The sequence below is a fragment of the Chenopodium quinoa genome, unplaced genomic scaffold (assembly GCF_001683475.1).
Source record: "Chenopodium quinoa cultivar QQ74 unplaced genomic scaffold, ASM168347v1, whole genome shotgun sequence".
NCBI lineage: Eukaryota > Viridiplantae > Streptophyta > Magnoliopsida > Caryophyllales > Amaranthaceae > Chenopodium > Chenopodium quinoa.
Window position 1 is genome coordinate 3,597,944 of NW_018745413.1, and position 17,612 is coordinate 3,615,555.

The 17,612-nt window shown below is 35.4% G+C and overlaps 1 long non-coding RNA gene across 1 annotated transcript; it reads right to left on the reverse strand.

The window, feature by feature from the left end:
- Window positions 1-251: 251 nt before the first annotated feature.
- On the reverse strand, window positions 252-11,616 carry LOC110713361. The gene is made up of 4 exons (XR_002509882.1): window positions 11,462-11,616; window positions 3,129-3,490; window positions 2,861-3,036; window positions 252-2,212 (listed from the first exon to the last, which is right to left on the reverse strand). It is a non-coding gene; the product is annotated as an uncharacterized LOC110713361 (long non-coding RNA).
- Window positions 11,617-17,612: the final 5,996 nt, after the last annotated feature.

The following is a 17,612-nucleotide window of genomic DNA, read 5'->3' on the forward strand; positions in this document are numbered from 1 at the left end:
TAGAATCAATTAACCATTTTCACTGCCTATTGTTTTGGATTAAGAGATTGTAATTCACTCCATTTCCTAGGGGTAACCAGTAACTTTCAATTGTTACCTCTCCCAGCCTCCTAGTGCATGTCAAACAACAGATGATGGTGACACTTTATAATACCCATTCTCTTTATTTGTTTACATTCCATTTCCTTTTCGTGCACTTTGTATAATGTGAGGCTGCTGCCTCAGAATTCCAACCAAGTAGAGCTGGAAGGCCAAGCAATAGGGATATGTAGAATGGAGATGGTGAGGTGCTCACTCAACCTTCCACGATTCTCAGACAAATTAAGGTTAGCATGTTGACAATTGAACCAGATCAACAACAGTGGGGTAAAATCTCAATACAACTCCAAAGTAAGGCATACAGTTTTAAACATAGTAAATCATCCTGTTATATCAACGCTACCACCTTCAGAAAGTAAAAAATTTTACTACTGCAACCAGATACCCTCAGGCAGAAGCGGAAACAGCAGCAGCATTAGCATCTGCAACGGCCTGATCTTCAATAAATCGCGCCAGGCAAGTTCACAAGCCTTTTCCATAATGCTTTCCTTCCTTTTATTTGGCTTATTTGAACAATCTTATAACTAGTATTCTTTTGACATTCATCATTATTTATTTAATAATCTTCAAGGAAAGCCTGCAACAAAGAAAAAGGTTTGTGAAAATAACAAAAAGACTTGCTCCATTTGTGAACTCAACTCAAAGTAACAGTAACAGCTAAAAGACTTGCTAAAAATTAGCTATAATACATCCATCTACACAAGTAAATTCACAACTTTTCTAAAAAAAAACTGCTGTGTTATATTGTCTGTCCTCTTCGTTTGACAGGATGTAATAGAATATCATACATCATCCAACCTAAAAACACCACCTCCAACATCAACAAAGTTTGTTGGATAACTATGGAAGAACGGCTGACAACAAGCAAACAACCCCTGCAGAGAAAAGGGGGAAAATTCATTGTTAGAAAGCAAAAATCGAGCGACCAGAACTTCAAGTGAAACAACATATATATGCAAATGATAACCTTTTTGTATAGCAGCATGCTGCCTCCAGATTATATCCAGAACTCTCAGAACTTATATGCTGTTTTTTTTGGCCCCGTATAACAATGGCTTGCCAAAAGGCATTTAAAATCACATACAATCATAATTCAAATCAAAGTAAAACTAACAAGACTCAGAAGAATCTAAAGATAGATGTACAATGTTCTTACAATATAAATTAACCAAATCAAGAAAAATTCTAACACCCCTCACTCTTAGTTTGCTCAATCTTGCAAACTTATATAAGAGCTAATTTTAGCAATTTAGGTTAAAATACGCAAATAGAAATCTGATTGTAAAGCCTGAACAATTCTGGGATAAGTAATCTGATACCACAATTTGACCCAGCCACCAAGCTCCCTTTCTCCCTATAAAAGGTCAAATAAATTACCCCAGCAACTCTTTCCCCCAAAAAAAAAAATAAATAAATAAATAAATTTACCCCTGCAAGAGTCACAAATAATGCCTTTGTTATACCTTCTTCCTCACTACCATCTCAATCCTCACCCCAACTAATCCCCAATTATTCCAAGCAATTATTCCAAATTATGACTGTTCATAATATAACTGAATTTATTAGCACACAGATCTAAAATAGACATCATCATTTCCCTAATACTTTTTTTTTATAAAAAAAAAGAAAAGAAAATTGAAGAATGGGCAGGAAGGGAAAGGAATAGGAACAATAATCCCATGTTTCGATAAAGGATTTGGTAAAGGATGGGCAGGAAGAGGAAGATATCGAATTTCCCTCCAAAATCGTAGAGATTTGGAAGGAAAATGCAGCTTCAGTTCCTCTTCTCTTTCCTTTTTCCGTCCTTTCCCTCCTCTTTATCTTCCCTTCTTTTTCCTTTTACCTTTTCCCAAAATTCAGAATTTTAAAACTTGGCTAAAAAGCCAGTAAGTCCTATAGCATCAAATCTTTTGTTCTTTCCAAGATATTGCAAATTAAAGAGTACCTTCTTCAATGAGCTAAGACACCTTGTGAGAACATATTCATCTCCGCAAGCGAAAAGTATGAGATCATCTTCACAGAGATCATGACATACAAAGCCGCTCTTGTAGCTTCTGCAGCGGTTACAACTAGAAGGTTGAGCTGAAAAGTCCAAGCTTCAGGATCAGCTATGCTAAAGATGAAAATAGTTGTTGGTTACTGAATATAATTAATCAAAAAGACGGGAATTGCAACAATGTTCTGAGGCATATCAAAGCTTCCTACAGAAAAACTCATACTTTCAATAAAAGATTACATCCCAAATGTTCTTCCATACAACAGTTTTAATTGAAATATAAGCTTAAAACAAAGCTAGTCTCATTAAGTTGAGATGAATTTTTAATATGAATACTATTATTCTAGAACTTCCTGCTGCGATGCTATTTAATTTCCAAGAACATGGCAATAGAATCTACTTCACCTATTATGGCACACAAGATAAAATCAAGAGTGGCTCCTGAGTTAATCAAACACACAGTTTCAAACAATTATGCTTATACCACTAAATCTATCTCCTATTACACTCACATTCAATTGCATTGATAAAGTCCCCAACTTTGATGACCTAAAAGATAACACTCCTTCAAATACAGGTGTTCACCACTTCATGTGAAATCAAAGAAGCATACATCCAACAAATTCTCCACCAAAATCTACAAAAAAAATCACACAACTCTGACGAAAAACCCTAACATAGCCAACTTCTTTTGTACTCAAATCGCAAACTTCATTGCATCCGTAACAGTTTATAACAAACAAAAAGCACAAGAAATCACAATACCTTCTAGTTTGCTTGAGCATATCAAAGATCTTAGTCTGAAAAACATGGTCAACAACTTCAAACACTAACACCAGTCCCACTTTGCAGCATAGAGAAAACATCAACCATGACAGCGTACTCATCCACAAACTCCCCAGACATCAACCCCATCACCTTCATTGGAACTCTTTCTTTTCCTGCAAATTTCCCCCAAAAAATATATAATACGTGTTACCAAATTGCATCAATCAAAAACATGAACTCACAAATGAGGGAAAATTGGAATTACCATGTTTAAACATCTTGAGAAGAGCAAGAGAAGAGATGTAGACTTGCTTGGAAGTGCCAAGAGTTGGTGAATCAGGTACTTTGTGAGGCCAAAAAAGGAGGATTTATGGGGAAGCACACGATTCAAATATAAACTAACTTCCCATCCTTGTTTTTTTATATTGCATGGATGTGATCAGCCCATTTCATTCATAAGTTGTCTTGCTTTTAGGCAATATTATAGATATGCTTACCACTTGCAGCAATGTTCGAAAGGTAGATGTCATGAATGCCTAAATCTCCCTGTTTCTTACTTGTATAACCATGTCCCAAGCAACTGGAGATGACCTAAAACAAACTGTGTTTCCAAACCATGGAAAATTCCTACATATATAAAATAAAAAGCAGGACAAAATTTACCGGTTGAGTTCGAAAGTTGCAATCTCTCCATCTATCACCCTTTTAGGAAGAATAGTAAACCAATATATAGAAGCCCAATTTATATGCATAAAGAGCAGGACAAAATTTACCAGTTGAGTTCTTCGTATGTATGAATGACTTGTAAATGTAATTAATATAATGATCTAAGCAGAAATGACAACCCCACGGGAAATACACCAAGGGAAAAAAAACATATACTTCGTACTAAACTCAAAGTGTCTTTATTCACTAGAGACCTAACCTAGACAACTCAACTAATCCACGTCCAATGTTACATAATTAACTAGATAATCCAGTTGGATTCAGTGCAATGCAATATTGAAGGAAAATTAATATCTTCTTTTAGGGGTTCCGGCTGTTTGAAGTGGGACTTGGGTATGCAACCAGGAAAGATCATCCCTTTGGCTTGTGTATGTAACAAAATGCAAGAATTTGAGGATCCAACTGTTCTTTGAATTGCAAGGCATCATGAGTTAAGGGAGAAACAAGATATGAAGAACACTTTTAATATGTCTAAAGGCTCATCATTTGTAAAAAAAGAAAGGATTGTCTCTATATTATTTCCCTGAACCCTAGGAGAATGTTTGACTTTCCCTTTTAGTGCAGATAGAGAAAAAGTTGTACAATAGACTAAAGACTGCAGCAATATTGCAATACTAGAAACTGTGGAAAAGCGATGTACATAAAAATTTCATTCAACTATCGTTCTATAACACTTTAAATCACCATCCATACCAAGGGCTAATTTCTATACTACGTGGACATACCAGTTTATGCACAAGAGACCGACACAAAATTCTAAGAACAAGTATATGACATCATATATGAACAGCTGATATAGTATAAGTGTGAAACAGCCATATGACATCATAAGTAAAAGAGGGGGAAGATGAGTAGCCAAGCAAACAGAGGCCTCAAACAAACAAATTCCATCTAGTGTTCTTTAATTCATAAGTGATGCCCCATATATATATATAAGCTCGCAACCGAACCTTACCCGCCCTGGCAACTGGAAAGTAGGAGGAACGCACTCACGCGATATTGCTGGATCGGGCTTTCGCCCATTGTCCAAGATTCCCCACTGCTGCCCCCCGTGGGAGTCCGGGCCGTGTCTCAGTCCCAGTGTGGCTGATCATCCTATATATATATATATATATATATATATATATGTATATCACTCTCAATATTTCATAAACACCAATACCATATCAAGTTTCATTCATCATAAAAACGATACTAGATCTTCCCGATTCAATTATTTTAAAATAAAAAAAGAATACAATAGTAAGGTATAAAGTGAGTTAAGGAAAGTTGGGAACAAAATGAGAAGGTGTGCAACAGTTGTGAGCTAGGGATAATCTATTATGAAATCTCAATATTTAAGAAAGCAAATAGCAAAATTATTAAAAAAATCCTCATAACCATATAAGAGAAACGCACTACCAAATTGAAGAGCTTAATTCCTAATAAAAAATACATGTGATCAATAATTACATAGCATATAGCACAAAATTATGATGAGCAAGATTACTGACTCTTTTGTGATGAATAGTTATAAATTATGTGGAAGTTGAGGAATTACAGTCGGCCAAGCAGTCATCAGAAAAGAGTCAGCTGAAAAAGAGAGATGAGGCAATGTGGGGTGTTCAGGTATGTCAAAATCACCAACAACTGACTGACTCTTCATATTATAGAGCACAAACTTTCTTCTTCTACCGCAGCTGAATCATTTCATAAAAATGATCTCTCCGTTGGTTTGGCTGGAGAAGCTAACAAGCATATTTAAAATGGGTTTTTTTACAAGAAACTTCAAATCCCACTTGCCAATGTCATAGTCTGTAAGTTCATAAACTGAATATGTCCCTCTTGGATTGCTCGAGTTCTTCAAACTGTAGGAAGCCATTCCGATATGCCCTTCACTTAGCTCAACACGAGTACCATTATATGGTAATTCTTCAGGGGTGGGAATTGAACTACACTTGTAGGGTTCATTTAGTGGATCATATGCTATATGAACCACCATTCCAATGGAACATCCCTTTGTAGACTACAATTGTACCATAATCATATAAATAAGTATCATAATCAGTACCATACATCCCCGTCGATTCTCTCAATGGCCAACTTGGACCTGGCGGGCAAGCTACACAATATACGCTCCAACAGCCAGTCAATGAGGAAAAAACACGAGTGTAGAAAAACTCATCTTTTTTCCACCTTTTAATCTCAACCTCCAACACAACAAACTCAACCTTATGAGGAAGGCGAGTGTCCAAGGCATAGCAAGTGAACCCAACATAGCCAACTCTAAAACTCCTTCGATGATCCGACACAGGAATTCTCAACCATTGCTTTGTAAGCGGATTGCATACGTAGTATTCACTTTGAGGGTGGGATGACTGTGGAGATTATGTACGCGACTTGATCAATTCTCCCTTGCATAATAATAAGCCACGGGAATTCCTCACTACTCCAAAGCTGGTGAAACGATCTTCCCAATTTAACGGAAAGAAACGGAAAGTGAAATCAAAGAATTTACCGGTTGGATCAGAAATTGGATATTGATCACTAATGTTGGGTGGATAAAATACGAGGGGCATTGGTAGATGACCATAATGATCTGATATACATTCATGCTCAAGATAAACCTGATATATTATAAGATTATCACGTAAAGGCAAGTTTTGGCGTCGTCCAGTCATCGCTTGGAGATGCACTTACAACGGAAGACACATTCTAATGGAAGTCTAACCAAAATCTCAACAATTTCATCATCTTTCAGATCCTCAATTGCTGTACTACTAGTAATTGTTGTTGTTGCTGATGCAATTCTCTGTTTTTTATACGGATATTTCATCAAATGCCACTGACAAATTTAAAAATTCAACAAATGCCATTGCACTTTTCAGAATTCACCAAATGCCACTCACAAATAGTAACATGTCACATCGTGCCATTAATGAGGCCTGGACGTTAACAGTCCGTTATCACGAAATGACCTCTATGCCCTTATTGTCTTTTATGGCGCCCTAAAGTGCATTGACTCTCTGACTTCTAAAATTTAGATAAAAAAAAAATAAAAAAAATTCCCTCGTTGTTCTTCTCAAACCTTCCCCTGTTCTTCGACCTTTCAGCAACACTCAGACCTTCAAACCATAATCAAGGAAGAAGCTTTCTTCGAACACCTGAACGACAGACGCAACTACATTGACGCTTTATCGTTTGTTGAACTTGGGCGAACTTGAAAGTCGGTGAATTGTACTCGGGGTACAACAAGGAAAATAGTTGAGTTCAAATTTTTTTCGGGGTGCTGGAAATAGCAATCAAGGTATTATTTTCCCTTTCGATCTTCATTTCGCGCTTTGATTCTGAATTTTTTATCGAAAAATGAGTTAGGGTTAGGGTTTTATGAAATGATCAGTTTTATGCGCTTATTTGACTTGACCTGTGTGATTTATTGTTAAAATTCATGTTAAAGATGGTTATTTGTGGGTATTGATTTTGCATTGATATGAATTTTGGGTTTGTGAAGTGCTTGAAATTCAATTTGGTCAATGTTATGTTGGTATGTTGTTTTGTGATATGACTGATGTGTTGGTATATGGTTGTGAATTTGAATGATGTGTGTTGATGTTATGTGTAATTTGTTGATGATAGGATGAGTAGAGTGTGGCTTGATGTCCATTACAGAGATCAGGGCTTTGATGTGTTGGTTGATGATACTGACAGAACAAGTCTAATGGACTTGTATGAGTTTATGTTTGAGGATTCTGTGAAACAAAATGTGATTCTTCCCAAATGCTTCACTTTGTTTGTATTGCCACCTAGAACTAATAGGAAGTTGGAGTTAGCTGAGGATAGGGACATGCTTAAAATGTGGGAGTGGTTTCAAGGGAAGGAGACAGTAGAAATATTCTTGGAGGAAGAGCAAAGTCCTAGGCAGGTGTTTAAGGATGCTGAGGCTAATTGGCAAAGAAGGGTTAAGGCCATGGCTGATAAAGCTAGATTGGAGGAGGAAAAGGCCAAGGCTGAGAGAGAGTTGGAGGAACAGCAACCTTTTAAAGTTGCAGTTGAGGTGCCTGTTGCTAATGTTGATGGTGGTGATATGGAGTATGTTAGAGTGTTTGACACTCCAGGAGCTGATGAGGTATTCCCAGGGGCATCTCAGCCTGAGCCTGAGCCTGAACAGAGTACACAGCCTTCCACTCCACCTAAACACCCTCAACAAACTTCTCCTATGAACCAACCCAAATCTTCAAGTGCAAGCAAAAAAAGGACTCCTCAAAAAAGGAAAAAAACAACACCCAAAAAAAGGTCAATTGGAAGAACCCAACTCTCCCCTCAACCACAAACAACCCCAACACCTGAACCACCACTTTCACCTGAACCAAGAACAACCCCACCACCTCAATCACTGAAGTAGCAGTTGAACCTGAAGCAGAAACATCTGAACCTCCACCACCTCCACCACCTCAGAAATCCAAAAAGGTGGGAAGGTCAAGACCACTAGGGTTCAGAACAAAAAAGAAGAGTGGGAAAGGGGTTGCTGGGGGAAGCTATGAGAGGGTCAGTTTAAGGAGATCTGAAAGAATTAGGAGGGATCCAGCTAGGGTTGACAGTAGTGAGGATGATAGATCTGATGATGATGACAGTGAGGACTCAGATTACATAGAATCTGGTAGTGAAGACTTTGATGATGCTGATGATCTTGGGGACTTCATAGAAGAAGAGGAACAATATGAATTCTTGTATGATGACATCCTAGACAAACAATTTGAAGATTATCTTGATGGGAGCCAAGCAATGGATAAAACATACAAGAATGGCAAGGTTTGGAGACACTGTGAATTTGGTAGCATTAAACTAGAGCCATGGTTGATTTTTCCAGACAAATAGTCATTCACTGAAGTTTTTAAGGATTTTTGTGTACAAGAAGGGTTTGGAGTCTTTGTTGAAAAGAGTGACCCTCAAAGGTTTATAGCAAGATGTGCTATTGATGGCTACAACTGGAGAATTCATGCTTCAACAATGCCTGACAAAGTTAGTTGGGCAATCAAGACATTGACAGGGGAGCATGCAACCTGTGGCAGGCTTGAGGTAAACCCTGTTGTTAGCTGTGATTGGCTTTGCAGACATCTGCAGTCACATATTCAAGCCAATCCAGACATTCTAGTAGAGTCTTTGCAAAGAATCTGTATGGAAAGGTACAGAATTCATGTGAAAAAAAGGTTGTTTTACAAGGTGAAAGCAGTTTCCAAGGAGATGATTCATGGTGGCTTTGGAGAGGCATACAGTCTCCTTCCAAGATATGCTAAGATGGTGAAAGAGACCAATCCAGGAAGTTATGCACTAGTGACATGGACACAATTATCTGCAAATGTCCAACCTAGGTTCAAGGCATGCTTCTTCTCCTTTGCTTCCCAAGTTAGAGGCTTTTTGAGAGGGTGTAGGCCTATCATTGGCATTGATGGGGCCCATGTAAGTGGTTATTATAAGGGGATTCTGCTAACAGCAGTTGAAATTGATGGGAACAATGAGATCTTTGTGTTTGCTTATGGCATAGTAAGCACAGAGAGTGTTGAGACTTGGGGTTATTTTATGAGGAATTTGAAGTGCCTTTTTCAGAAAGAGGGATGCAACAGAGATAATTGTACTCTTATCTCTGACAGGATGAAGGTAACTCTCAATTTGCTGTGATTTTTTTTTCCAAAGGGCAAAGTTCTCCCTTCTGACTAGTTACATTCCTATGCAGGGAGTTGATGCAGCAATTATGGAGACATTCCCCAAAGCCAGTAGAAGAATATGCTGTCAACACTTGTACAGCAACTGCAAAACAAATGGTTTTAGTGGAACAGCTTTTAACAAGCTCTTTTGGGTTGCTGCTGATGCTTACAATCCATATGTCTTCAACAAAGCAATGGAGAAGATTCATGCCTACAATCCAAAGGTTGTTCATTACTTGAACAGCACCACTGAGGTTTGGTCAAGGCATCAGTTTGAGCCAGCAATTTGTTGTGACCATAACACAACAAATTTTGTGGAATCATTCAAATCTTGCACCAAGCCATACAGAGATCTACCTGTGATAAAGCTACTTGAAGGTTTAAAATTGAATTTGCTCTGCTGTTAAGTCAGTTTCTAAATGCAATTTCTACCTTTCTTTACTGTAATTTCTATATTGATTTCTATTTTGCAGCTATTAGGCAATGGTGCATTAGTAGGATGGCTCCAAGGTTTGATAAAGCAACATCAATGGGAGATGGAGAGCTCACTGAGTATGCTACTAAGATCTTGCAAACAAGATCGGATGAGTCTAGGTTTTGCTATGCTACACCATGTGGGGGTGATGAGTTTGAGGTGAGGGATCAACATGTGCACTTTCCCATTAAACTTGGGGCTGGAACTTGTGGTTGTGGAAAGTGGCAACTTTTAAGGATCCCCTGTAAGCATGTGCTTAGGGTGATTTACCACCAAAGGCTGCAGGCTGTAGATTTTGTGTCACCTTATTTCAAAGGGAGGGCATACAAAAGCACTTATGCTGAGCATATGCACCCAATGCCTGACCAAACCCAGTGGCCTTCTTTCAACCTGCCTGACATACTACCACCCCCAGTGAAACGATCTGCAGGCAGACCTAAGAAGAAGCAGAGAAGAAGAGGTGCAAGTGAAGCAAGAAAAGGGAAGAGGCATAGCACAATTAAGTGCAGCCTATGCAAGGAGTTGGGGCACAACATGTTGACATGTGCTGCAAAGAAAAAGATTGCAGCAGCTGAAGCAACAACTGCAGCAACCAACAACAATGCAGAAGCTGAAGCAAGCACTTCAAGGTCCAAGAAGAGAGCAAAGAAAGCTGCTTGAGCTCCAAACCCCTACACTTTTCACTGCACAGCAACCTAGGTTAATGTAGTCTAGTTGTTGAACAATATAATTCCAATGTGTGTTGTGTTGTGATGGTATTTTTTTGGGAAATATTGTGTAAACTTTAGACAAATACATTGGCAACAGTGGCCTTAATTTTTTGGATGAACATGATTGAAACAGGAAGAAATATATGGAAGACATGTTCAAGTAAACACTTTATTCAATTTCATCTCAATTACATGTTTTTCACTTCATCAATACACCTAATTTCAAAACAGAATTTAAAAGTTTTTTAAAGGCTTACATTTATACAAGAATGTGTGTGCAATGGCTATTTTGCCCCATCAATAATTCAAAATTGTTAAAAAAAATAGCCGTTACTTTAGAGGTATATTGTGTAATAACTTTAATAAGTAATGGCATTTGGTGAAATTAGAAAATATTCAGTGGCATTTGGTGAATTAGGAATCCCATTAACGGACTGTTAACGTCCAGGCCTCATTAATGGCACGATGTGACATTTTACTATTTGTGAGTGGCATTTGGTGAATTCTGAAAAGTGCAATGGCATTTGATGAATTTTTAAATTTGTCAGTGGCATTTGATGAAATATCCGTTTTTTATATGGTATTATGCCTGTAGAATCCATAGCTAGCTCCTCCTTTTCCGTCTACAGATTGATGGAAAGTTTTATTATGAGGCCAATTATTTATATATTACCTTGACGTAACAGACCATTACGATTGAGAAGGGTTTGAATTATGCGGATTAGAAGTCAATAAGAAATAAAATAACAAATAATTATGCGGATTGAGAAGGGTTTGAATTTGCAATAATAATTATTAAAAAAAATAATAATTAAAATACAAAAGTAATGTAGCAAAGAAAATAAAAATAAAAATCCAACCTAGAGATTTAGAATATCCAAATCAGACCAAATGTAGTTGTTAGTTGATTGATCATCAGATACAATTTTTAATTTAATTTCATATGTATAGTATCTGGGGTTTACAAAAATTAAAAAAAATAAAATAAAAGTGAGATCAAATTTACCTGTTTCTTTCAAAGTATGGCTGATGTAGGAGATCGAACGGAGTTGTCACTCGTTGGCACTGTAGCTGAGCTCCGTTTATAAGTGTTCAGTTCCCTTTCCTTTGCTGCTCTTTGTTATGTTTCCGAAGTGTTTTGGTTACCAGCGCTCAACTTTTCTAGGGTGTTTATTGGTTGATGTGGGAATTTATTTCCCATAGGAATTTATACTTCATGGGAAGTTAATTCCTTAATGAAATTTTTAGGAATTTCTTAAATGTGTTTGGTTGGCAATAAGGGAAATTAGAATTCCCATGAATTTTGGTTTACCTAGGGGGGGCTAGGTAATTTAGTTCCCATGTTTTGTGGGATGTTGAAATTCCCGTGAATTCCCACTTCCCCCATTTTTGCTTTCTTTATGTCAACCAAACAACTCCTCATTTTCTCAATTCCCATAAATTTTCAATTCCCCCATTTTAGAATGTCAACCAAACAACTCCTAGGTGTTTAATCCCCTTTTCGTGCTTACCTCTTCTGGTTTAGTTTTCTCTTTTTGATGCTCTTGTTTTAATCTCTGCTATTACGTATGACCTACTTCCTCTGTTCTTTATTACTTGACCCTCTTTGACTTTTACACTATTCATCACCCCTTCTTTGACCGTCTTTTGTGAATAATATGTAAGGAAAAATATATTCATATATGATATTTTTGAATTCATCTCAATAAGTACTATCATAATATATAACTTTTATAATTTTTACTTATGGAGAATTTAAGTTGTTGATCGTTAAAGTTTTGCATTGGCAAGCGTGATAAAAGAAACAGGTCAAGTAAAAAAGAACAGATGAAGTATTATTTATAGGTAGACCTGTCGAATGGGTAGGGTTCGAGTTGGGTTACCTCGGGTCATGGATTATTTTTAGTCGAGTTACAAATCGAGGAATGCAATTGGTATTAGTGTATTACATGCACCAAATAGGTGCACCAGGCCCAATCTGCTGCCAGCCCAAAAGTATTTGCGCCCAACAGAAGCCCGCGCCCAATAGAAAGAAGCCCAGCCTTTTTTATTTTATTTTTCACCATTAAATTTTGATATTCTCTTTATTATTTGAAAATCTAAATTAAAACTATAAACAACCATTTTCGATTTTAATCTCTCCATTTTTTTTTTTTTTGGATATTATTTTTTGTTTTCCTCATTAACAATTTTGATTCTCTTTTTTTTTTTTACCTCTAAATTACTAGAAGCTCTAAAATTTTCAACAAAAAATGGGAAAAACTCTACTTTCTCTATCCACTTTAATATAAAGCATCCTGTATTTTGTTAAAAAATGAAAATTTGCTTCTTTTTTTTTATCTTTTTAACCAATTTTGGTGGATTGTGCAATAAAATTAGCAAATCTGATGTTAATCGTTCCATATCCCTCATATTTTTATTCATATATTTCCTGTTTGATGTTCATATAAGTTGTCTTTTATGTCCATATATATGTGATGTATGAAGCAATAATTTGTGTTCATATATACTATTTGGTATGAATAATGATTTATTTGGATATTGTGTATTTCCTCTTTTGTTGTTTAATATTTATTTATAGACGAACTACTGAACACCTTAAAGAAACTTTTGAATATCCCCTAAAAGCCCCAATAAATTTATGATAAACTCCCAGAATTTTCTGATAAGCCACTAGAAAACACTGAACCAACCTAAAAAACCTCTGAACCCCCTAGAAAAATTTCTGAACCCCAATTACAAACCACAGAACACCCTTCAAAAACATTTTAACCACCTTCAAAAACCTTTGAACTCTAACCACAAACCGCTGAACACCTTACCAAAACCTATGAACCCCCTACAAAAACTTCTGAACCTCAACCACAAACAACTGAACAATCTACAAAAACTTTTGAACTCCAACCACAAACCACTAAACACCCTACAAAAACCTCTAAACCCCCTACAAAAATTTTTGAGCCCCAACCACAAACCACTGAATACCCTACAACTTCTGAACCCTAACCTCAAACCACTAAACACCCTACAAAAAATTCTGAACTACAACTACAAACCACTGAACACCCTATAAAAACTTTTCAACCCCAACCACAAACCACTAAACACCCTATAAAAACCTCTGAACCCTCTACAAAAACTTCTGAATCCCAATCACAAACCACTGAACACCCTACAAAAACCTCTGAACCCCGTATAAAAACTTCTGAACCCCAACCACAAGCCATTGAATACCCTACAAAAATATCTGAACCCCCTACAAAAATTTCTGAACCCCAACCACAAACTACTGAACATCCTTCAAAAACTTATGCACGTCAAAATACTGCTCAGAATGTTGCTCGGCCTTTGGACTTTCCTTACAAACAAATTCATATGTTATAACTGCAATAAACAAACACAATTCATAATAACCATTACTGGAGTTCAAAAATAAAACAACAAAGCTCAAATACAGGAAAAAAAATGTTCATAATTACGTTTACAAATTATTTTCTAAAAAGCATATATACATACTCAGAGATTTATGTAAAACGGAAAGGTTCATTAAAGTAACCTAAATGTTCATAAAAATAGAAACAATGTTCATAATATGATACTGCTAATAACAATTTTGATAATATATACAATAAAAAGTGCGTTACTCGAATTATATGAACAAAATGTACAAAAACATGATATAAAAAAATTATATTCGATCATAAAATGCAAATTAAAACATCAATTCACCAATTAAATAATAAATGAAACTGAAAATCATTCAAAAAAAAAAAGCAATTATAATCAAGAATCAAATTCAATACACACTTTCAGTAGCTTAATTAACATTAAATATCAAATTAATCAATTGAATAATATATATGAATATCTTTGAAATTGATCACATAAATTCTTCACTAAGTAATCATATGAACCGAATGTTTAGAATCATATTAAACGAATTCTGCAGTTGTAATCAAAATCTCATCACTAATTTCAGCAACTTAATTAAAATTAATCAAACATTTGATCAATTCATCAATTAATCAATTGAATAATATGAAATTAAAACTAATTAAACCTAAAAATTATACGATCAATTCAAATCATCACTCAAAAATCAATAACAAATTGAAAAATCAATAACTAGCATCAACAACAAAAAACCTAATTAGTGATAATTATCAAATAAAATAAGAAATCTAACTTACAGTGTCGAGGTTGGCGATGAACAGCAGTGATGAACAAATTCAATAAGGAAACTGAGGAATCAGCAATGGAGAAAAATTAAGGAGAGGGAAAATCAAGGAGAGAGAAATTATGGATGATGATTAAAAAAAAGAAGAAAAAGAGAATTGAAGAGAGGGAATTGAGAAATTAGGAAATAATTGAAAGAGGGAAGATCAGTGAAATTAAATAGCAGAAGAAGAACATTGAGAATTTGAAAGAAGAAAACTACAACTAGCAAACACGTGGCGTTAATCTAATGGTGGACCACATAGAGTAAGGTGGACTATGGTCCACCTTATAATTTGCGCGAGGAATGCTCAACTCTAACCCAAATTTTTGGGTTCGGGTCAACCCAACGAGTTTCGACAACTTTTTATTTAATTTTTCTTTTTGACTTATTTTAAAATTTTTCTGATTTTTCAAGCTTAATTTGCTTTTTTTTTTCCAATTTTTTTATCGAACATTTTCACCACATTTTTTAAGCCAATATATACTACATAATTTAAATTGTCAACATTTCATCGAAGCACATCAAATTCTAACTAATAAAAAATGATAATAAACTTTAAAATAAAACTTTTATACATCCCAATATTTAAGGAAGAAACCAACATAATTATATATGTGGACTATAATATCTCTTGACATAATGACATAATATCAGTGGACCTGTGAATCGATCGATAGTATGATTGTGATGTGAGTTATATGGATGCAATTAGCGTGGGTCGATAATTGGTGTAGGAGGTGATTGGTGTGGATTTGAGCAAGAGTTGAATGATATAGATAAATGAGAGCAAAAGTGATGAAATAATGAATGTCGGATGGTAGAAAAACAATCAAACTTAATCAATAAACTAATATTAATTTTCAAATAAATGTATTTATTAACAAAAAAAACCATAAAATCGGATCAATGGGTCGAGTTCGGGTCGGGTTTGACACGCAAGTTCATGGGTTAAACGGGTTTGGGTAAAATCGTGTTACGGGTCAAAAAACTTTGTTCAAGACCCACAAAAATAGGTCGGGTCAAAAATTGGCAGGTCTATCTATAGTCCTTTGGTTTAGGTTGTGTATGTTCTTGGTTTTCCTTATCTGTTAGGAAATTTGTGAATGGCAACCATTTAAAGTTTGTATTTTGCAAATTGCAGCTATTTAAAAAGAAAAAAATTGCAAATTGTAGTCATTTAAAAAAATAATTGCAATTTGCAGCCCAAAAGTAAAACATCTTGCCATACAAATCAATTTTTTAGCTCCTAGGGATCCGAATTGAACTAAAAATTGGCAAAAATATTATGTAACTTACTCATTTTAAGTATAAAAAAATGTATTAATTTGTGTGCAACTATTTTTTGTCATGACATAGTAACCTTGTGGTATTCTCTTTTTCAAGTTGTGCCCCTCCCTTTTCAAACTTCCACATTGTAACCTCAAGGTATATTAAGTGATTACGTTGTAACCTTGCTGGCAATCTGGCATTATCCTACCGTTAACGGTCACCGTTAGTGGGTCCCAATTTGCACTTTTTCATATTTTTTTCTCGATTTTACGTGCTAAAAAATATCCCGTTAAATGTTTTAGGGGTCATTTTGATCCTCAAGTGTCCAATTGTGCTCGGATTTGACAAAAAAAAACGTAAAAGACACGTTTTGTAAATTCTAATTTTAACTGCGGAAATTCAGATTCACAAAATAGGATTTCTACGTAATTTTTTTTCCGAATCTGAGCTCAATTTGGAGTCTTGAGGGTTAAAATGACCCCTAAAATCTCTAACAAAACATTTTTGTAGTACGCAAATCAAGACAAAAAAAATTTAATATGTGTAAAGTGGGCCCCACTAACAACAATATCTAACAGAAGGTTAACGCCAAGGTTACAACGTAACCACTTAGGGTCTGTTCACTTAAGCTTAATTTCATTTCAGTTCAGTTCAGTCCAGCTCCAATTAGTTCAGTTCAGTTCAGTTCAGTTCCTAATTTCCTTCTCTCATAAAGTTCAGTTCAGTTCAATTCAGCTCCAATCAGTCCAGTTCAGTTCAGTTCAATTCATCTTAGTTCAGTAAATGTGAACATGCCCTTAATGTACTTTAAGATTACAACATGGAAGTTTGAAAAAAGGACACAGCTTGGAAAAGTAAATACCACAGGCTAACTATGTAGAAAAACCCTTTTTTTTTTTTCTTTTTGAGTAGTGGTCATAGATTCAATTAACCATTGTTTTACCTATTGTTTTGGATTAAGAGGTGTTTTAATCACTCCATTTCCTACGGGTAACCATTTAACTTTCAACTAGCCTTCTAACCCGTGCAATGCACGGCTTGTTAATAGAAAATTGTATTGAGAGATGAGTGAGGAAATACCAATAAATAATTGTGGGTATAATATGTAAATGAAAACATAATTAAAGAAATAAAAATTTTGGGACTTTAATTTGAAATGAGACTTAATAGAAAAAAGTTGGAGGGACTAAAATCAACGAGAGAAAATAAAAAGGTTGAATTAAAGAGGGGAGATGAAGATGAATTGTTTTATTAAAGAGTTAAGAAAAATTGTATAATTAAAAATAAAAAATGTAAAACGACATGTGGCACATTGAGTTGAAGAAGAAGATAGGGAAGTATAATTAGAATTATGACATATGTCTCTTTTAGTTTTCTTTTTTTTAAATACTAAGGTGTTGTTTGGTTGATGTGGGAATTTAATTCCCATAGGAATTTATACTTCATGGGAAGTTAATTCCTTAATGAAATTCCTAGGAATTTCTTAAATGTGTTTGGTTGGCAATAAGGGAAATTAGAATTCCCATGAATTTTGGTTTACCTAGGGGGGCTAGGTAATTTACTTCCCATGTTTTGTGGAAAGTTGAAATTCCCGTGAATTCCCACTTCCCCCATTTTTGCTTTCTTATGTCAACCAAACAACTCCTCATTTTCTCAATTCCCATGAATT